Source organism: Anastrepha ludens, chromosome 6, assembly GCF_028408465.1.
Source record: "Anastrepha ludens isolate Willacy chromosome 6, idAnaLude1.1, whole genome shotgun sequence".
In the NCBI taxonomy this organism is placed as follows: Eukaryota; Metazoa; Arthropoda; class Insecta; order Diptera; family Tephritidae; genus Anastrepha; species Anastrepha ludens.
Window position 1 is genome coordinate 65,410,305 of NC_071502.1, and position 24,000 is coordinate 65,434,304.

At 34.0% G+C, this 24,000-nt stretch overlaps 1 protein-coding gene across 1 annotated transcript in view; it reads right to left on the reverse strand.

The window, feature by feature from the left end:
* LOC128868540 (ubiquitin carboxyl-terminal hydrolase 31) overlaps positions 1-24,000 on the reverse strand; it is a 62,726-nt gene that overhangs the window by 12,545 nt on the left and 26,181 nt on the right. The gene's annotated exons all lie outside the window — the stretch shown is intronic.

Genomic DNA, 24,000 nt, shown 5'->3' on the forward strand with positions numbered 1-24,000 from the left:
CAACAAAAGCCATATTTAATATTTAACTCAAAGTTTCAAACTTTGTGGACCATTAAATTTTTGTCTAAAATTGTTAGTTTAAAGTCGCATAAATTTAGCGTTGGTTCCTAACGAATAGCAACAAAAAAATTTTAAAATCACTTCAAACTTGCACTTTATAATACCAGAATTCAATGATCTATAAAATTTCATGCTACTTGCAGAATAGTTTTAAAAATTCGAAATAAAAAGTATGCAATTTTGATGAAGTTCGTTTTTTTTTCTTCTTTTTTCTTAATTTTGTACAAAGTTTGAAACTTTGTAGTTTTTTTTGCAGTTGAATTACATTTTTATAAAAAACTTAAAATAGTCAAAACTCTGCAATGTGTCCCGCCGCTTTTCTTGTGAACAGAGGTGTAGTAGGTACATATGTATAACGGCTACTCAAATTTTGATTTGCAATCTCAATTCTATCTTTTAAAGATTGGAGGAATATTTTAATATGAAATATTTGACAATATTTTTGTAAAACGCCCTGCAGCAATATTTACTAAATCATTTATATGTCCGCATAAAAAAGCGAATTATTCTTGGGCTTGAAATAAGGCGACCGGGTGGAAAAGTATGAATGTACGGGTATGCACTAGTAATAGCAAAGGAAGGAAAAATTTAAAAAAAAACTAAATAAAAAAACTTGAAATTGCCGCCAACGTCATTTTCAATAAAAGCAAGTAAATGACATGCAGAAGAGTAAAAAAGAATGAACTCATGAAAACCAAGCTGACGATCTAATCAATACAACGTTTCAGCACTTACCGCCAATGTTTGCGGAAATCAATAAAAAACAAAATGTAATGCGCATTTATGTGCGAGCACTTGGTTGTTAAGACGCCAAGTACGTTTCCAATAGGTGCATTATTAAATGAGAATGGCAATGACAATTTCCATTCATCGCCTAAAATGTGCCAATTAACTTTGTAATAATGCCTTTAGGAACTATTGCATCTGCCGTTGTGAAAACTTAAGATTTTTAAGTTGAGCTGCACACATACATACATATATATGTACGCATACATATATATGTACATACATAAGTGCATACGAGGTGTGGCTATTACATAACGAGACTGACGTTTGCGAGCTGTTTAAAGTGAAGTATGGCTGCAAATTTTCAAAAATGGAAACTTCGTTGGGATAGAGGAAAGGCGAATATTGAAGGCGATAATTAATAAAATATGTATGTATGTATAAAGCAAAAATAAAATCTTTTTACGGAATCGGTATCGTTCTTTAATAGACACACCTCGTATGCATATAGATGCGTACATCTAATTAGAAACATAATATTTTGACCAGTTTTGGCTACTAATTAAAAAAAATAAATATACAATAATTCATTTTACAACAAATATAAAAAAATTTCTAACTTTGCACAAAACTTTAAAAAAATCGACAAATATTCAAAAATACCATACTTCTAAAAAAAAATGTAGGTACGCATAAGGAATATTGGTCTATATAAAGAAAAATTACATGCATTCGTTATATGGAGAAAATGCGCAACACCGCCTGGAAAAAGGGGAAAAATTATCAAAAATCGACGAAAATTTCGAGCCAGTACAAATTGCTCTTCATAATACTAAAATCAATGGGCCTTGAAACTGCACACCCAAATTAATTTTTTTTTATTATTTAAAATTACAATGAAATTTTGAAAATTTGAAATTATTTTTTTTAATTTTAATGAAAATTTTTCTAATTTTAATAATATAATGTTGTTGAATGAACTCAATTATTATAAAAAAATAATGAAAATTAAAAAAAAAACATAAAGCAATCAAAACTGGTCAAACTAAATATCGCGATTCTAATTGGCTGCGCGCAAACTGTACATAAGTATTTTTCGCACACATAATTTGCCAAAGGGCAGCAGACACAAAACTTACTAATACAAAAACAAATAAACGTTTTTATGTAGGTGTTTAGGTGAGTGGTAAGTGCACACATGTAACGGGTGACCAAATAGCTTTGATAGTTTTCTCAATAAGGATATAGCCATTTCAACATGCTTCTCTTGATGCTCTATACATCTTTGGAAATAATTAAGAGACGTCGAAGTTCAGGCTCAAACTTTATACCACTGATATTACGATCCATTTGACAACTTCTTGAAGCTTTATCATTTGACCGATGAGAACATGAGATTTGAGACCTTTCGATTATTTTCTGTGCAGTTTCGCCAAGCCAAAAACTTATCTGAATTCGCCACTTAGTGTCACTCCAGAAGACATTGCTCAGCTGACATCACAGATTGACATCAATTGAATGAGCTCCTATGCCAAAATAATTAAGTACTGTAGCTTCATAATAAAGTAAGTTGATATCTCGCACCATTGCAGTTTTATTTACATTTTCTTTCTATCATTCTTATTTGGTCACCCTTTAGTTAAGCTAAGCTTGTGCAACTACGCGATCTTTAGTGGGCGTCAAGTTGAATGTGCCAATTGCCATTTTTAGATTGTTTGCAGATGCGCTGAAAACTATCTTGGATATTGTTAGCTTCCTTTAATTTTTTTTGTTTTTTTAATTTATGACAAAGCAAAAGCTATTAAGCGTTCAAGTGTCGATGAGAAAGCAAAGATGATGTCTACCTTTTTTCTGCGCCAGCAGGCGGTGTAAAAAGGCACAATTTCCGTTGCTCTATGCGCTGAACTTTCTTTCTGCTCGTAGTTGAAAGGAACATGGAAGAAGAGTCAGGAAGATTATAAAAAGAATATTAAACTGTGAAATTAATTTATTAAATTTTCTTCCATCTTAGGCAAAATGATCACATGTCGAGTGCTTATAATATAATATAATTCATTCAGGCGGGTAGATAGGTAAAAAATGTAGGGGCCAATTTTTCAGTGCAGTCTTTCCTCAACTTTCCAGCAAAACTTGAGTTCAAATTTGCAGTTATTCATTCATAAAATGCATCCCAAATAAAACAGCACTGAAAAATTTATTCTGAATGCATTGCATTTAAGCTTGGCTCTTCTCGATATTATATGTATGTACTCGTATATCGAATATATCAGGCAAATTCCGCAAATCGTACTATTTGAGATCAGTGAGATTTACAAAACCTATTGCATAGATTTCGTGAAAAAAAAGCAAAAATTTGGCTCCAAATCGCTGGATATGACGTAACATATCATTCGCAACATTTTTAACAGGTTACATTTGCAAAATTTGTTACTTTCATACCATATATTTGAAGATATTTTTAAAATCGCATCGATTGCAGAAAATGCCTATATATATCAATAAAACCCTCCTAAGTTTCTATTCATAAATGTACGAGTAAATAAAAAACAAAAATTGTCAAACATTTTTCGAATCAGATTTCAATGCATATTAAACTCTGTTTTTCGTTCATGGCATTTTGGATTTTTCAAAACTTTTGATTTTTTTATATAATACAATAGTTAGGATTCTTAAAAATAACATCCTATAGTGAACAAAAAATGTTAAAGCTTCAAGTATCTACTTTACCGTAGCGTTTTTCAGCTACTTTTACAACTTTTAACGCCTTTTTGTTTATTCCGAACCACCCTTTTGCATGAATTTATTTGAAATTTTGAAAGTGGCTTCACAACTTCATTATGTTTAAAAGTGCATAACCGCTTTATTATTGTATTTCTTTTCTTTTTAAACATTTTGCTATTCTCTCTTTTACCAAAAATCGAACCATTTCTGCAAAGACCATTTCTAAAAAAACACCGTATGTGCTTCCGAAGAAAATAAGATGTGCATACATGCAAATACTAAAAAACAACCCACATATAATCTGGGCAAATCTTCTTCTTCCTGGTAGTTCCTTCCTTGTGGTAATTGGTACCTATTAGACACTTCTAGTGAAGGCAAATCCTTTTACACTTAATTTTCAGCAGCAAGTACCACACGGAATACTTTTAGAGATGGAGCGTTGGTATCCTATGTCTATGTCCCCATAAAGCTCATACACTTCTTCGCTCAATAGTCTGCGATATTTGCCGTCGCCAACGCGCAGTTCACGCGACATTTCTATTTATCACCTCAAGGACTTTACCCTACCATAAGAGATGAAGCAATGGGTGGAAAATTAACTGAGTGATCATGACATAGCCGTTTGATGTCAGATTTCGAATAGCATAAGGATTAAGCAAAGGACATCACAAAATTATATTACCCTATCTACACTTTTGCGGAATTTCTGGGTTACATTAGGTTGGAGCCGTTGGCCATTATGGGACACACGCAGCTCACAGCCCATTGTGATGCCACATGAGGAACTTGCCCTGATTACTCTTAAAATCAACGTGAATTGTTCAAAAAATTTTAGAAAATCGCCGATTTCCACAGTGTTGAGGTCTTTCAACTCATTAAGCAATTGTCTACTTAAAGTAAATAATCTTCGTCTCAATAGATCAGGACCTTCTGGCTCACAGAAGATGAAGGATCGTCTCTTTCTCTTCTTCATTTATACAGCTTCTGCAGAAATCACGTATTTGCGCGTATAACCTCTGGGCGTGTCAGCTTGTAAGACCATTATATTAGATATTACTGAACTAAGGCTATGCTTATTTCGGGCCATAAAGGGTACTGTGCGTTTAGTGTTGAGAGTCGACAACAGTTGCCGGACCATTCTGCAAGTCGGTTCGTTACGCCATTTTTCGTTCGCTATTCTTACAAATTTCTCAAAAATTACTTGCTGACATGTTACCTGTAAATATATTGTCTATGTACTCGTTAGGAAGTTTAGTGCCGAGTCTCGCTATTTCATAGGCTCTAGAACTCCCCTGGAAATGGCAATGGTAACTTTTGTATTTTACAAAAATTCAAGGGATCTCGTATTGATCTCATATGGTAATGAATGTTCCATAATGGCGTTCGGCAAAGGAAATATTAACTTTTGCTCAAAAGTAAAGTGCTACGAGTATCTCTCCGAAGTTTCTCCCTCACACTCTGCCCTATTAAATCCAATTCACAATGTGGATGAAGAAGATCAAGCTCTTGTAAATAACCTGAAATGTTATTCTAATTTCTATTGAGAACATTTCCCTTAACTTACATGATAGATTTTTCGTTGTCATATAATGCTTTTTACGGCTTTGCTTATGTTGCGACGACTGACGCACGCACTTCGAATATATAAAATAAATGAAGTTCAACTATTGTGACCTCGACGCTCATTTGCAGTTTAGGAAATAAAACAAGACACGCTATTTTAAAGGCGAACATACACACATCCATACATACGACATAGAGAAGCATGCACACACATAACACATATGGATATTTCTATGCATGGAAGCAGTCTAAACGGCAAATAGTTTATTATATCTGGCAAATATTCAATATCACACATACATACATACACTATACTCGCATGCATTCAGTGTACATTCAGTCATATGCACATTGAAACATTGTATTTGACTGCCCATTGATCACTTCCTCCCTGCCTATTCGTCGTCCGGTTTTCTGTTTCCACTTAACAAAAGCACCAACTGCAGCTTCCATAATTATTTCGCTTTTGTTTTTTTAATGCTCCCAAGACAGGTGGTATGTCTAGTGGGTGGTTAGGGGTTGCCGATATGTGTATAGGTGTTTAAGTGGAAGTGTTCTTTATTTATAGACTGTCTACTATTATGTGCATAGGTATACTTATCCATGGACTTGGGAATACGTATGTATTTTCACCAATAGACAGGCAACAAGTTGTTATTTCCTCCAATGCACACTCAGCGTCCAGGGCACGGGGTAAAGAGGTTCACACACTTACATATCTATTACACTTTGAATTTTACTATTATCTAAGTCATTACCCGAAGCACCGATACACTTGGGGAGTTGATGAAACAATTGGTATTGTTATTAATATAGTTTTTGCGCAATATATATGATTGTCTGTATGCAAATGTACGCTAATATTTGCGGTCTAGTGAGCCTGAGCGTTCTAGATTCATTATTGATAACACGTGGAAGACAGTTAATTTGTTATTTTAAGTCAGCAGTTATTTGTAAGATAATTCCATGATATTAAGCAGTTGTACTGCACTATATTACGTAGACATATGAATGTAATGCGAATAGAGTGTGGCTCAAACGCTTAATCATACAAACTCATTGTTACACTTCAAAACAGAATTTCGGAACTGCAATTTAATTAATATTCGCAAAATTTATATATATCATTTATTTAGAGTTTACTTCATTTATTTTAATAAATTATATTTATATTCATCATTTCCTACTGGGAAATAAAAATAAACAAAACGATAGAATTCTTGTCCAAACGAATAATCGTACAAAATTGAAATATTTTACAAAACTGTTTGATCCGTATTTGATACTTTGCCCTTTATTGCTGCATTTAAACGTCTTTTACAAAGACTCTACCAAGTTTTTTACATATGTCAGGTGAAATATTGTATCATTCGGTTTTCAGAGTTTCTTTCAGTTCGTTTGTGCTTCAAAACTCTATTTCTCTGAACAATTGCTTCCAAACATGGAACTCGATTATATTGAGATCAGGCGGTTGAGTGATGTTTAGAGTTGTATGAAGAGTGCTGCTGGAGGGGCAATCCTTGGCCGGATATAAATCCGGGTCATTCCGGGAACGTAGAACAGACTGTCGTGGGAAATATTTTCTGTGGAAGCCAAGCTGCAGGCTACCGGACGGGTCTCAGATTGCGGATGATGAAGGACCTCTATAACAAATAAGCAGTCCCAGGCAAGCAGCGGCTGTTGTATCAGACTGTAGTGGAGGTGCGAAGTGGGCTCTACACTCCTCTAATTAAAAAACTGCAAGGTCATTGTTCACATAAAACTTCATTTCTCAAAAACAAAATAAATAAAAACGAAAGCAAATAATATTATTGTTCCAATACCTCACCTCTAAAGCACCATTTACTTGCATGCCTCATTTTCACAAACAATAAGATGATCATTAGAAGTCAAAAAATTGTGAAGTAGAGTAAAGTATCGCAGATATGAAGATAAAGAAACGCACATTTGATTACATTTGATGATGTCAATGTCATCGGCAAACGCCAACAATTGTAAGCTCTTATAAAATATTGTATCTGAGCGATTAAGTTCTGCGGCTCTTACGATGCTCTCCAACATCATTTAAAGAAGTCACACGACAGTGAGTCACCATGTCTGAAACCTCTTTTGTTATCAAACGGCTCGGAGAGGTCCTTCCCAATTTTGACGGCGCTGCTGGTGTTGAGCAACGTCATCTTGGGTCCTCGGATCGTACGTACATCTAATACACTAGAAGCGTGTCTTCCATCTATCACAACATGATCGATCTGGTTTCGGGTTTTTCGATCAGGGGACAGCCAGGTAACTTGGTGCTTTTTATGCTGGAATCTGGTGCTACAGACTACCATGTTTCGTTACCGTTACCGGATGTTTAGTTGTGCAGGCTGAATTTGCCGACTGTGGGACCAAAAATTCCATCCTTGCCCACCCTGACGTTGAAGTCGCCAAGCGCGATTTTTATGGGAGAGAGATTTCGCTACTGCAGGCAAAAGGCGGGTGGCCTCGTTTTATCTCTGCTCAGTTTAGGCTTTAAAGCAACTCGAATAGATATGATAGGATTTTGAATTAGGCCAACATTTTAATTTTCTGATTACACATCTTTTTCTTCCGTCCTGGAATATTAACAGTAAAATTAGCGCGACCCGTGCGAGATTCTCGAAAAGATAATTCATATTGCATTTACATTTGTCATACGAGTATCACTGTTAACATAACATTTTCTGTTAATTCTGTTCTGGAAATGAGTTGACACGATTCGATGCAAAATTCAATTTTGGTCATTAAGTGAAAAATTTAACTGTATTTAAACGTAAACTACTGTAAATGCTCGACGGAAATACGGTATAACTAAAGAGTAATGACATAATGATAAGGTCCCCATATATTGATAAGTTTTGACTGAATAATTTTTTTTATTAATTTTAATTATTGTTGTTTTTTATAAAAATATATTTCATTCTATAACACACAAACTCAAGTTTCAAACTTTGTGCAAAATTTGTAAACATTTATCCAATTTCCATCAAAATTGCATACTTTTTATTCATAATTTAGCGTTATAGCCCATTGAATTTTTGTATTATTAAGGGGTTATATACCTTGTGGTCCGGTGAAATTAGCGAAAGTTGGGTTTTTTTTAAAGATATGTAGCAATAATTTTATTGTATAAAAGTTTTTATTATTGGATATTACAATGTTTAAAGAAAAAAAAAAGGCTTTGTTTGTGTAAAAATATTTAAAAATGGCGGAGTTATGGCGTTTTCCCCCAAGACCCTTTTTTTGGAAGAGGCTTGCGGTGGACGCGATTCAAGTCCACCAAGTCAACTGAAATCAAAAAATCGAAAAGATTTCATTAGTATAGGGTTATATCTTCTTAGTGAACGATCAATATATTAAATATTTTGATTTTTGTGAAAATAGGAACATGTTTTTAAAAAACTCCACTTCTACAGTCCTAAAATTGGCATTAAAAAATTCATATCTGCAAAATAAAAATTTATACATAAAAAGTTGATCGTTCACTAAGAGGCGACATCAATTACGAACAATTTAAAAAAAAAATTATAAAAATCGGTTGAATACTTTTTTTGCAATCGCGTCCACCGCAAAAGCATTTTTGGAAAAACACGTTTTTGAGATAATCGCGTTTAAAGTTTCAAGCGCCGCATGAGGCCGTACGCTCAGGACGTGACGACGCACAATTTAAAACGCTGTAACTTTCGATCTATTGCTCAGATCTCTATGAAATTTTTGGAAAATGTTCTCAAGGGATTGTACTTTACGATAAAGAAATAAAATTTATTTTGATTTTTTTGAAAAACACAAGGTATATAACCCCTTAAGTGTTTGCATTGGTTAAAAGTTCTCGTTGATGTTTGATAATTTCGCTTGTTTTGGGAAAATACACAAAACCACCAACAACTAAAAAAACGACCACAAAAACAAAAAAAAATAAAAAAACGCGATTTTTGAGCCACTTCGAACTTGCACATTATTATACTAAAATTTAATGAGCTATGCAACTGCTATACAGGCGGCCGCTGTAGCTGAATGGGTTGGTGCGTGACTACCATTCGGTAGTGTGTAGATTCGAATCCCGGTGCTTTTATCTTTGTGACGCAAAATTAATCATCCAATTTTGTTTTTGAATAACTTTTTTACTGAATAAAAAAAAAATAATTATGAGTGATGGAAATCTTTATTTGGACTGTCAAGCACCGCTCCTCAGCTTGCACTACTTCACACGTGTCATACCTATATGATTGACGTACGACGCCGTTTGCAAAAATTATACGTCTTCCGATAGGGTGGTTAATTTTGTACCACCTGTATAAAAGTATCACTAAGACAATTTATTGCAAAATCACAAAATCGCTCCAACTTAAACTATTACCTCACTGAACTTGACTTTACATTCAGATTTTAAGTTTCTAAGCGCTCAATCAAATCAATAAATGTAACTGCAAAGATTGACACTTTCTAATAAGTGAGGAGAACGGAAAGAAATTCAAATATTTGGCCAAAGTATCAAACGCATTTACATAAAAAGACATGGAGGAAGAGAAAAGCGCAAAAAGTTAAGAACCACACTGGAAGTGAGCCGCGCCCAACCGGAAAGAAGCGAAAGCACGTTATACGGAATCAGCAGTAAGTTGTGAGGAGAGAGGAAAAAAATCAAGCAAACAACACCTACTTAATACGCCAACGGCAAGACAGCTAAATTAGTAAACATATAAGTATGCACACACATATATATGCACAAGTGGTACAGAGCAAAAGATCAAAAATGGGATGAAGACTTGCGGTTTCTGTGAAAGTATGAGTCTCAGGCGACTTAACCTGAAACTTTTCAAAAATTAACATAGCGAACATAACATAGAAATTGCTGACAAAAAAGTTTCCAAACTAAATTAGCTTTATAGTACGTTTTCTATAATCCATAAGTACAAAGATATGCGAAAGCATTTACTTATGAACAGACAAAAAGACGTGGTTTCACATTAAAGGGGGCCAAAGCAAAAATACACGAAAGCGAAAACGATGGATATTAGAAATGAAAAAATAAAAAAATATATTCCAGAAAATTTAACAAAGCAAAATTTGTAAAATGCTAATCACTTATAAACCCTGTCGAACGTTTCCGATAATCAAATTATAATTAAATACCACAAGGTATTCTAACGCGTGTACTCGAGTATTCCCACCAACAAATCATTTCGCCCCTTGCCAGGTCTGGTTGGCAAAAAAAGCTATAAAATGTATGTACGAGTATTAACTTTCGTAATTATGAAAATGCGGATTAACATCGTAGACACCGTTAATTTAATAATCGACTCTGTCTACAATTCGCTTATTAGATTTGAGTATAGACAAATTAGTGAACGCCTAAATTACCCGCGAAATTTACGATTTACCATCAAAAATCAGCAAACAAGGTAAGAAAATATGAAGCACGCGATATACAAAACGAGTATATAAGAAAATTCCCACCTTTTCTCTAGCTCGCTTTATTATTTTTTATTGAATCTTCCTGAAGGAAATTCGGTCCACAATTTGCCAACGGTTATTAGCAGAATAATCGCCAGCATATTTGGATTTGCACAACCACTTACTTCTACATAGCACATACATATGTACAATGAATGCAATGAGATGACCTGCAGGAAAATCTAAGCCAAAAAAATAAATTTATAGGCTGGTAGTTAAAACAATTTCAATACAGGATTGCATTTGCAAAATTATTAATCGAGCTTTTCCTACGAATAAATAAATAAATTTGTTGTATAGGGTGTTTTTTAAGAGCTTGAGAGCTTAAAATGATAATAAAGAACAGAAATATGGTATGGTATATCCGACATATGACCGCCTACGAGATACATGGTCCATTGTATCAGTCCAATTTTTTACTACTTTTTTTCAATAAATCTGGCTGTATGGCGTCAATGGTAGGTGGAATATTGCAATTAATCAATTGTTAAGTGAGCTGTATGGCAAGTAGCGTCATTTTATTGTAACCAAATGTCGTCGATGTTTAGATGATTAGCCGATGATGACGTCAGTGCTATATGAACTTCGCGACCATATTTATAATTTTTTTTTTTTTTTCAAAGTAAATTTCCACAATTTGGAAGCGTTGTTCTGGCGTTAAGGGGTTATACGCAGTTATGACTTTCAAAAAAATCGATTTTTTTTATTGCATTTTTGTAATGTACATATATTCAAAAGTATACGCACGAAATTTGAAGTAGATCTAAGCAATACTTTCGGAGTTATACCTAAATATGTAGAGATGCCTCGGCACGTTTTAAGGTAGGTATTGAAACTTTAAACGTGTTTTTTTCAAAACGGCATTTTTCAAGTCGGTGTACACGATATCTCGAAAACGGCTTGTTTGATCGGTCAACCGTTTTAACTCAATCTTTAAAGATACATTTTCTAGTAATTAATCGTTCCTTTTGTAAATCTGATACTTATTTTCCATTTTATATTATAATTAATTTACGGCCAAATTTTAACGTAAAAATCGAAATCATTTCTTTTAAAAGCTGCCATTTTGTGAAAATTCACTATTTTGATTAGCCGAACGATTAATTACTAGATAATCTAATATATTAACAAAATTTGTTTGGTTTTTTGATTTCAGATAATCCAATCCTGAGTTACGATGTACACCGTAAATCGTCTTTTTTTAAAGGAGGTTCCAGAAATCGCCTGCAGCGCGCTCTATAATCAACATTTTCATAAATAAAAAATTTTGTTACGTTCTTGAAGGATGTTTTTATAACCGCCAAAAATTTTCAAATTAAAATATTCTGAAGTTTCTTCAGGATAAATCCTTGACAACCCGTCTTTTATTTGCTTCATAACTGCGTATAACCCCTTAAACGATTCCTGATGACTTGCCAAATATTCAATACTCAGCTATCAAGCCATAGTTATCGATATACATAGTTCTCATTCAGCTAAAAAAAAATAAGCAATATATGTATATTTTTATGTTGTCTCGAAAATGAAGGCACCTACAGTTGAACGGCAGATGGTTTTTTATTAAAAACAAACCAAGAAGTTGTTTTAAAATAAAACATGTAAAAACTTTAATTTTTCAGATTTCTCTATTTTAATTCAAAAAAACGGCTCTTAATAATTAAATGTGAAATGTTCACAATGAACACGACTATAGGCTATCATACGAGAATTAAAATTTTCAAGGACTCACTCACTCACACATTATCACATTGAGTTCAGCAATCTCGATCTGAATGTTGTGTTTCTGCTCTGGAACCGTTGTTTTCTTATTCACATATTTTTTACTTTTCAAAAAAAAACTTAATATAGTAAAATTAGGACCCATGATCTAGGTGTCCAGTTTATGTCAGCATTACGTGAAATTAACGGACTAGGAAACTTAGCTTCTATCCTCGACAGAACCAGTTTCTTGAAATTTTTACACCAACCTTTGAATTTCCGACTCATCTGCAAAATTTGGTGTTTAAACTTGGTTTACCTGGAAAGTAGAATTAACCTTGCACGTTTGTCAGTGCCTAGGTTTTGTTTTGTACTCGATGAAAGGTGTTTATCTTCCGGCAAAGCACAAAGATAAGACCTCAGTTACAGTAGGATCATTGTCCATTTCGACAACTCTTAACGTACATCCGGAATACCGTCCCTAAAAATACCTGTGTTTCGAATGTAAAGGCCTGTATTGTCAGAGAACAAATATATATTAGTATATACTCGGATACCAAAATTTTAAGAAACTTGGCCTAAATTTTTTTTTAAAACCATTGAATTTTATTGCAAAATCAATTTCATGTAATGAGATCAATAAAAAATTGGTGACTAATCTCACTACTAATCACACTCTAATATTACATTCCCAGGGCAGCCGGTTCTACGTTACCGGAATGACTCGGGTTTTTTCCCCGACCAAGGGCTGCCGCCTCAGTAAACTAGCCCTGTCTAGTGTATCGTACCCCATCTCACACTCTCAAAATCATTACTCACCAAATTCCAATTCAAATAGCATTGGAAGTAAAATCCATCTTCACAAGTGTGACTTTCTTACAGGGTTTGTTCATTAACATACACATACATACATCTAGTCATCAACAGTAACCAATGTAGACCAACGTAAATAATATTAGTAACCTGAGACAACAGCAAATTGGGAGTGATTAATTTTGTGGTTTCACGGCATTAAATAAACAAATCACGAACTTTCGTTTTGAACAATTAAAACCTTCTATATATGTATGTAGCTTAAACACAGTAGAGATCGCAATGCAATGGATTAAATTATTTTTGCAAGTGATTTTCATCTCCTCGTTAGAAATTTCTTTTGAGAAAGAATTTATTTTATTTTCTTCTGCTTTAAACCTTTGTTGCCAATATTATTCCCAATTAATAAATTTATATAAATACCTCTTCGAATTAATCTAAATAACAAAATGACCGCAAGCACTTGCGAGTTCATTTTCACATTGAATATTATATATTAGCATGCTCAGCAAAAAGTTATATAAAATAAACAATAACAACACATAATAATAAATTAAATGGAATGTGTGTAGTATTGTGTTCGCCCCATGAATGAAATGTAAACAATTGGTACCACTACTCGAGCGTTGGAAAATTTGAGTCGTTCTCTTCACACAGTAGAACGAATTGCCGACAACCGACGGATGACAATCGTAAGTTAGCAAGCTAGTTAGTTGTTATGTACAAGTATGTAGGTATGTGCGTATGCCGCTTTCTCATAATATTATATACCAGGCCATCCGTCAGTCAATCAACCCAGTATACCGGCCGCACAGTTGTTATTGTCGCCTAGTAGGTAGCATACTTCAGTCCAAGACTTCATATTCAACAATGCGACCAGATTATCAAAAGAAAAGAAGCTAAATTTACTTAAAGTAAAAGGTTAGAAAATTTGAGATGTCATGAAAAAGAAGTTATTTATTACAATTTATGTTTTATTTAATTCGGGTTTGTACTTATACAAAATTACTAACAAAATCTAAAAATGTTATTAATGTTTTGAACATTTTTCATGACGATGTTTAAGTAACTTAACTGTATGCCGTCTTCATCAGATGTATCGAAAGAGCTAAAATTAGAGCATATAATTGCCATAACGTTGAAATATAATAATTAATTAATAATTAAAGAATTATAAAACTACTATTTTAAGTAGACAAAAGGCTAGAAAAAAGGCACGAAGTTATAACTACAAACTATGAACTGAAATGAAAGAGTGGAGGAGGTATACATTTCGACCTTAAATCCAAAATTCAAGTTCCCTCAATAAGCCTTGGATGGAACAGGCCTTCTTATCGCTTGGCATCGCATTCGAGAAGGTGTTTTAGAATTTTCGGTGATTGATCGTCGCAGAAATAACAGGAGTCGGTGGGTGATATACCGAGCCTGCGCAATCTGCCATGACCTATGACGAAGCCAGTGAGCCTTCTCAGTTTGCCTCTGTTTGATTATACCCTACCAAATATTGCTTAGCCTGGCGTTCGACGCCATAATTTTTAACAGCTTACATTTTTTAGCTTTAGCTCCCCATTTCGAACCTCTTCTTTGATGTTATGTTGTCCCATATACAGGAAGAGCCCGCATTCTATTAGTAAGGACGCCGCGCCTCTCTAGCCAACGTATATACTCTCATGTTTACCTCTGTGTCCAGGTACCCACACGTGTCAGTTGCTTTTCCGAACGCCCATTCTTTCTGGTGTTTTTGAGCCATCTGTGTACCAGTGCAGGGTACACTCTTGGAGTTTCCTTTCGAAAGCAGGTGTACTCCATTTGATTTTATCCTCAAGCTCGATCCTAAATTTCTTCTCTCATTTTATGACCCTAGTAACTGGCCAACTGGGTACTTGGGCAGGTGAGAGCTACAGTCTCAACGAATCTATATTCCCGGATGAGATGACTTTTTCCCAAAATCTTCCCTAGTCATATTAAAAAGGGTGCACTTGGCTGATTGCTGAATAATTTTATAAAGCGGTGAAAGGTCGAGCACCATCTCTTTAGCATACTATATACTCGTATTATAACAGAAAATTCTTAGGTTAGAGCACAAAAATAAATACTAATTCTAAAAACTAGTCTGGCCACACCGTTGAACAACTACGCCCAGCTCTTATCGCAATTTAGCAATATTGTCATTTATATCAATTTACAAAGGCAATTTTCTTTGAGACATCAAATATCAAAAGTCAAGTCATCGCGAACTTACGAGTAAGCAGCTCGAAGTCAGTACTTGCACAAATTCATATATTCATACATACGTAGTTTTAAGGAACAGCAGACGCTGGTAGTCCAAGGTTTCGCTACGGACGTTAATAACAATTATGTAACTTCAAAACTTCGAATTTAATAACAACTATAGTATATTAAGGCCGCCGTAGTCGAATGAGTTGGTGCGAATGGATAGGTTCAAATCTCGGTGAAACACCAAAATTAAGAAAAACATTTTTCTAATAGCGGTCGCCCCTCGGCAGGCAATGACAAACCTACGAGTATATTTCTGCCATAAAAAATTTCCTCATAAAAATATCTGCCGTTCGGAGTCGGCTTGAAATTGTAGGTCCCTCCATTTGTGGAACAACATCAAGACGCACGCCACAAATAGAAGGAGGAGCTCGGCCAAACACTCAAAACGGGTGTACGCGTCAATTATATATATATTGTATATATATATACAGCATATAAATAGCACGTTTAGACTCTGAAAGCAAAGAGTTGAATATGTTTTTAAGTAATTATTGTTTATTGGGAAAAAAGTAACATAAAAAATAAAAAACTTATTTACTTCCACCATCAAAAAAATGGTCAAAAAATATTTCAGTTTTTATTTAATTTACGAGACCGTTGATAACTCACGAAACCTTCTGGACACCTAATTAGCACATCCTAAAAAATTACAAATAAAAGCCAAAATAGTAAACAAATCAAATATTTAAGTAATAATATTGTTTTACCAGATTAGTATTTTGTACTATATCCACTGTTTTTGATTACTTCTTCGAACCGTCGCTCCATGCTTTCTACAAGCTTGTGGCGTCTTTCCTTTGGAATAGAGTACCAAGCCTCCTCATCTGCGGCCCACAAATCGTCAAAATTTTTAAAATTTTTGTTAGCAATTTTGACCTTAACGTCATTCCACAAATTTTCTATTGGATTGACATCAGGGCTCTGCGCCAGCCAATCCAGTACATTAATTTTTTCTCTTTTGAGCCATTGCTTCACTGTCTTCGCAGTATGCTTGGATCATTGTCCTGCATAAATGCCCAATTTAATGGCATAAACTCAAACACAAATGGCTCCATTTTATTCTGGAATATATCCAGATACTGAAATCTATCCATTTTACCAATCACGCGAACAATCGGCCTAACACCATGCTAGGAACAAGCTCCCCAACCTAGAATTTAGTGCTTGATTTTTTGGACAACGAACAATAGTTTTCCCATCTGGTCCCATCCTATTTATTTTGGTTTCGTCGGGCCAAAGTACGTTTATCCAAAACTGAATAGATTTTTTTTTGTTCACTTTTTCAAAGGCAAGTCGGTGTTTGATATGTCTTTTTGAGAGAAGTGTTTTTTTTTTTTGTTTATGCGGCCAAACAGCTGGGCTTCGTTAGGTCGCCTTCCTACAAACTTTCTGGACACCTGTAGACCAGATTCTTGGTTTATGCATTATTTGCCGTGCCGACTTACAAGGATCTGCTTTGCTCTTGCGTATTATAGCTCCATCCACATTAACATCAGTTTTTCGCGGCTTTGGTTTTCTTTCCGTTTTTTTGCTTAGATAGGATTAATCTTTCTTAACTAAATTAAGAGCATTACGAGTATAAACCATTTTCCGAGAGCACATCATCATTTCAGCTATTTCTGCATAGCTTTTTCCATTTTGACTCATAAGGTATATAAGAGCTCTTTCCTCCGGCGTGCAAAAGTTTTTTTTAGTAATTACTTCAAAATTTTATTTAAGAAACAAAAAATTACACTACAAATCGCTGAAACAATATTAAAGTTTTACTCTCCGCTGCACAAGTTAACATGTGCTATGTTTGTGTCCAATTCAAAACAGCAATAAGCATAAATGCAATAGAACGCAAAAAATTCCATCGAAAAAAAAAACGGTAAATTCCTCGCATAAATGGTAGCTTAATAATGGTAATAAATATAAACAAACAAATGTATTTGATCAAAACAGAGTTCGTACTAAAAACTTAACTTAACTTAACATATAAGGTTCACATTTGTGCTATTTATCTGTCCATGGCTGTATATATACATATAGTATATTACGTCTTATATTTTTGAAAGCCGGCCGAACGTTGATTAGGACAAATTGGTTTCCGAAGAGATCTTTCTACATACGACTTTTTGACCACTGGCTCGTATTTCAGGCTGAATTAACTGTGGTTTTGTTAGAATTTTTCAGTTGCGTTTAAGTTCATCACATTTTAGGCTGATAGTTAATTTGCGATAGACCTCTACTTACAGTGCAACAGTGCTGCAATTACTTGTATATTAGTTTCCAGAGTCAACACAGTGTGGGGCTCGATCTTCAACGAAAATATGGGTATTTTGTGTGACAACTTTAGAAGCATAGCGAATGATTATCACGCAAGCTGTGACCTTCAAATTATTAAAGTATTCAGTGAAGTAAAAAATTCTGGCCATTTTCCGCTAGATGTATAATATCTAGTGAGCCCTATCTCAAGAAGTATGCAAAGTATCGAGTCAAACTAAACGACGATTTAAAGGTAGTTCAAAATGACGGTTAAAAAAGAGAAAATTCGGTGCATATTTCGGTACAATTACGACAAATATGAAAATTAGAGGAAGCTGGCCCAAATCAATTTGTGCTGTTTAAAAGCCTACTATTTTTTTTTTTTTTTGGTTTATTATTTGCATCAAAATTTTGGTCTAACTTTAACAGAGATATCACTTTTCTCTCTTTAAAAAATTAGCGTTATACGGCATTATTGACCTATTTCGCAAATTTTCAAAACCAAACTACCGTGTACAAAGAGTAATACCGTATGTGTACCAAGTTTCATTGAAATATTTTAATTTTTGCTAGAGTTTTCGTGCACACGAACAGACGGACAAATGGGCAGACATTACTATTCGAGCTTAATATTGGTATATCCCCTCGGTTTCTTCTCATGTACACCCCGTTGCAAAATTATAAATACACTTCCAGTGTATATACTCTAACCAAAATGGCATAGCGCAAAACTTCAAAAATGTTAATCAAAACTTTAAACTTTTTGAACAAAATTTTCTTCAAAAAAAAAAAAAAAATGAATCCCTTACTTGCACTTTGTTATACTAAAATGGGCTATAAAACTGCATACACAGAAAAATTCCAAAAAGTTTCATTTAAAAAGTCGAAACTTTTAATCAAATTTTGAAAAATGTTGTGTTCGTACAAAGTATATACACCCGTTATGTGAATAAAATTACATTACTCATCCATTTAACGACTTTTTAATAAAAATATATTGATAAAAAGTGTATCTAAGAAAAAATTATCTAAAGTATACCGATTAAATCGCGTGAAAATAATTTAATATGAATTCAGTATGCCATAGACGGAATTTAATTCCTCTTCAACAATGCAAAAGATTGTATGAAATGCTTACATATAATATTTGTAAGTAGTTGCATACTTGTTGTTCATTTCCATTAGATTCTATTTATTAGATTTGCCGGTGTTTTTGTCGTTTCGATCGTGGTTCCTGTCATTTTTGTACGCTGCAATTGTTGACACTTTTGCTATTGTTGCTTTTTCTATTGTTGTTATTAATACTCGTATTGCTGGAATTGCCGTGTCACACACATTATAGTTGCGACTAAACATGACAAATTGGACCAAATATGTTGGTGAATGAATGAAAACCAATGAGGAATGAGGGGAATGAAATAAGTTGTTGAGTTCGTAATATGGAGCCTACAGTGTGGAATAATGAATGAATTTGAATATTTACGGCATAAATATAATATATGTGGTGATTTTTTATGTGTGTATGCATGTACGTATGTATTTGGTTTTCATTTAATTATTTGTCATGCTTACTTTATTTAAGAAAAAATTCAATGTATGTAGTATGAGAACGAATGACTTTGCATTGTGTCAACTAGATTTATGAATGAATTGAAGCTTACAACATCCGACGAATGTTGAAGTTATGATGTTATAGGAATGTATAATTGAATTAGAAAATAACGATTTCACCGTTATGAAAAATAAAAAAAAATTTAAAACAAAAACACAGCGCAATATTAGAGCAAGTTGACATAGATAGGTGAAGCACTCATACTTTTGCATACAATTTATTAATATAATCAACAATTGAGTGGTGTGAACGGATGACATGGAATTTGTTTAAAAATTCGAACGCAAATACCTCAAACATTACACATGCCACCTCTAAGTGCTTCACATTGCATTCGAGACCAAAGGAATTTTTTAATAGATAGAATTTCATAAAATAAATATGTAAATTTATTAAATCAATAGAAAACCGATCTCACAACAACGTTAATAAACGCCAGCAATTTGTATGCCATACCGTGATAATATATTGATATGTACATGCATACGGCTCATTTGCTGGAAGAAAGTCATAACTAAAAAAATCACAAATTCGCGAAAAACGGCTCCAAGGGTTTCAATTTACTATGCTTTTCTAGAAGTAAAGTATGCAAAATACCTTCGACAAAAAATTAGTTTATGAAAATTTGATGAACTTTTTTGAATTTCGTGCAAAGTTTGAATCATATTGCTTTTATTTTATTTTTCAAATACTCGTATACATATATGAGCATTAGAGCTGTCAGACTGTCGATAGGTAAGACCATCGATAGTTTTCGAAAGTTGATCTATATACTATCGAATGTATTACATAAATATCGAATCGAATATATTAAATTAATATATATTAAAGTTATGCATTTACGGCTATCTCATTTAAATTTTTTTTAAGAAAAATCAGCACATCAACGGTTTTAGCCTTTAAGTTTGACCGTGGGTTTTTTATAATTAAACATGATTTCCAGGATAACGATAAAACCACCGATAAGTCACAAAATAACACCTACTATCGATACTACCGATACCATCGACTCTAATGCACATACATATGTTAATATGTACTATATTATACAGATTTTTATTGACTACAGATAAATCTTCGGAGAGTCAATTTGAATAAAAGTATTGATAAGGTTAACAATTTTTCTCCAAAAATTACTCATTTAATTTAGCTCATTGTCACGTTTTATTAATTAATAAGTATGTATAAGTACATATGTACATACATACATAAGTATTTTAGATTAGATATACACGCATATACACATGTATGCACAAGTATCATACATTCTTCATGACGAACGTTATCGTTTTTAATGTGTTTATCGCGAACGTGAAGCAAATAAGCTAATAATTACCAACTAGACGATACGTAAACCACAAACATTAAGCACCTACAAATACTTATGAATATGTACGTATACGCTCTAATCAGTTAATTACTAAAGTTGAGAATACAAATTTGAATAAAACACTAATCTTAGTAAGAATTTTGCACAAAAATCTCGAATTATGTATTTCCCGCTTTTAGGATCCAACAGACTCAGCAATTGATGGAAAGCTCCGAGGGATCAAAACGAACGTCTATACAAAATAAAACCACTTTTGGACCTTGTTATCAATAACTGGAAGAGCTTACTAACACCTGGTGAATGTATCGTCATTGACGAGTCGATGATGCCGTTTAGAGGCAGGATATCTTTCCGTCAATACAACCCATAAAAAGCTCATAAATACGGCTTGAAAATCTATAAACTGTGCACAGAAGAGGGGTTTGTCTGGAATTATGATATTTACATAGGGCGTGACCCCTAGATTGCTGATTTGGATAAGCCTGGGAGTGTCGTAATAAGAAATAATTTAAAAAAATTTGTGATTTCTGCGTAAAATAAAAATATTTTTTCGTATGTCCCAGCACGTCCAGTGCAGAAACTGTACAGTTCCGTTACGTCCAGTCGAATAATTTGTTTTAGAAGTTTCATATACCCCCTGACACACATATGGCTCAGGAACGTATCAGTGCTTATCAGGCGCACGTTTCCTGGACCATATGTGGCTCAGCGGACAGGGAACGTGTTAAACTCCCGACCCCCGAAAGCCATTATCGGACTTCACCCATCACCCATTATAGACGAAGAGCTTCAGCTGCCTCTTGAGACCAGCGTAACTTTGGCTCAACTGCGGTTTGATCTAATTGTAACAGCTAAAACTCCTACCTAATCAAAACCGGCCCCGACATACTCAATATACATATGACCGACATATGAAACCACACGATACTAACCAACTATACTTTAACCAACCCACTCACCTAATACCCTTCTCCCTCAGGACTCATCCTGTCGAAACAGCACGTTTCCTGGGCCTGCCGTTAGATGAGTTAGAAGATGACGATCGGAGACTACACCGAACTAGCAGGGCCTGGTAAACTGCTCCATTAACAACAACCGAGTTTAGAGCTACAATCGAGTTCCAGGAGATAGGGATTACTATTTGATAGAAGTATTTGTCGAGCTCAATAATTGCGTACTTTGATTTATTTGACAGCTTGCGTAAACATCTTTAAGTTCTTTTGTAACTTAAGCTAAGTTACGTCTAGAGGAATTTGTAGATAATTTAAAACGAAGAAAACGAGAAAAAAATTTGTTTGACGTCTTGTATAATTTGTAAATTTTAGAAATTGAAAATTAGGGGAAAAAATTAAAGTACGAGAATATTTTATAGTATTTAACCTCCGAAATCTACTACTTATACTCCTTGAGCGCTTTGTAACTTTCAAGTGACCCTTTCCCCGCAAACGTCTTTCTCCAGCATTTTCAGCTCTTCAAAAGAAGGAATTAAATTCAGTAGATAAATATAATTTTAAACAAGATCTCTGAAAAAATTTGCAAAAAATAAAAAGTCGGGCATAAACTCTATGTCGCTGAGACTGCTCCAGTGCTATCAATATACTAAGAATAAAAAACGAAACAGTAAAGCACAATCAACGCGGTCTATATTTCAGGCTTGGTAAAAATATACATACTGATAGATTTATGTACATATGTTTGTATTTTAAGTGTGATATTTTCGCAAGCTAATCTCGTGATTTGGCGGCTCTACCTGGTTATGTATGTATGTTAGTAGCTCAGACAAATCTAATTTACCATACAACTAGTACATGCGGTATGTATGTATATACTTGCATGCATATGTATGCAAATATAAAGTACGAGTATGTTTAAACGCGAACAAACAAACTCCCAGTAGCAATATACACAAATGTTTGGCAAATGAGAAAAAATTAGATGAATAAGGAAAGGAGTAACTATTAACGTAAGAAATTACGTACAAAGCAACCTTGAAAGGCAAAATTAACGCTTATCAAAGTGTAAACACACCGTCTATGGTCATATACTCTCATATGTACATACAGATACCTACATACACCTACATATGTATGTACGTACAGACACACAACGTCAACAAATTAAACCCATCGACAGCAAGACCAGCAATTGTTGCACACGAACTACAAACGAGGCGCGCCTCTTATTTACTTCCATATGGACGTTCACGCATACTCGTGCATACCCACATACATATATACGTATGCGCATGCAGTATGTGAACAATTATTAAAACACCTATGAATATTTTGAAGTGCTTATTGTTTTTGTATGAAAATGATGACTTACGAACTTGACATTGTAAGTTACTGCTATTCATTTACGGCCGAGTTAAAAGAGAATGAAAAAATGTTAGTCCGTGCGCCGATAAAAGTATTAGTAGCATGAAAAACAAGGAGTTATTGGCCAGCCGAAATATTAAATTGGAATGTCAATAATTTTTCTTTTTTTTTCTTTCTACTGCCTTCTTACACATTGTATAATCATATAAGGCGTATACCCCCCGAAATATTAGAGTGATAATTTTAGATATAGTAACGACACGCACACTTATTTAGCAAGTAATAGGGATAATTCTAAGCTTCCTTTTTCACAAACGGAAAATGTTAAGTAAGATCTGTATTATAAAGGATTAAAAATTTATAATAATTGCCGGTAGATATAAGATAATGTAAAAGCTTAAATAATTGTAAAATTCTTTCGTATCAGTAAAGTAAAATAGAATACATATAAAGATTGAGAATGATAATTTATGATATTTTTCTTAGGTCTTGAAAGGTCGTTAACAAATAAGTAGGTATAATTATCTAATGCAGAGTACTTAAGTGCATGAGAGTATATATCATATTTAATTATTGTTTCCAACTTACTGACAATTTAGAATTCTGAGAAGTGGAGTGCTACAAAAATTTTAGCATCATTTATTGAAAATGCTACAGGTGAGCCGTGGCGCTGGTGCCGGTTTCTATCATTTAAGCAAAATGTGATAAGCATATTGTCTAAAACTGTCAAGGGTTTTATAATCAGTCAAATACAGAGAGGAGTTAGAACTTTTATAGACACAATACAAGAGTCGCTACTTTTATTGCGCTAGACTGCGATAAACCTATCAGCTATTACATCCACATACTGAAACGTGATAATAATTTTTTGGCATTGAATTTTTGAAAACTTTTGCATAGTTTTTTGATATTTTCAAATTTCCCAGGTAACACAGAATATATTAAGAACAATATTAACAGTGTTCCAACGTCCAACCTGTCATCCAATACAATCAATCACATCGTATCCCAAGATAGAATACTATGGGCAATGGAAAACTTTGAACCTTACAAAACAGCCGGCCCAGACGGGATATTCCCAGCCATGCTGTGGAACACTCGAGAAACGACGATTCCTTGGCTGGAGGTATTTTTCAGAAAAAGCTTTATGCTAGGGCATATTC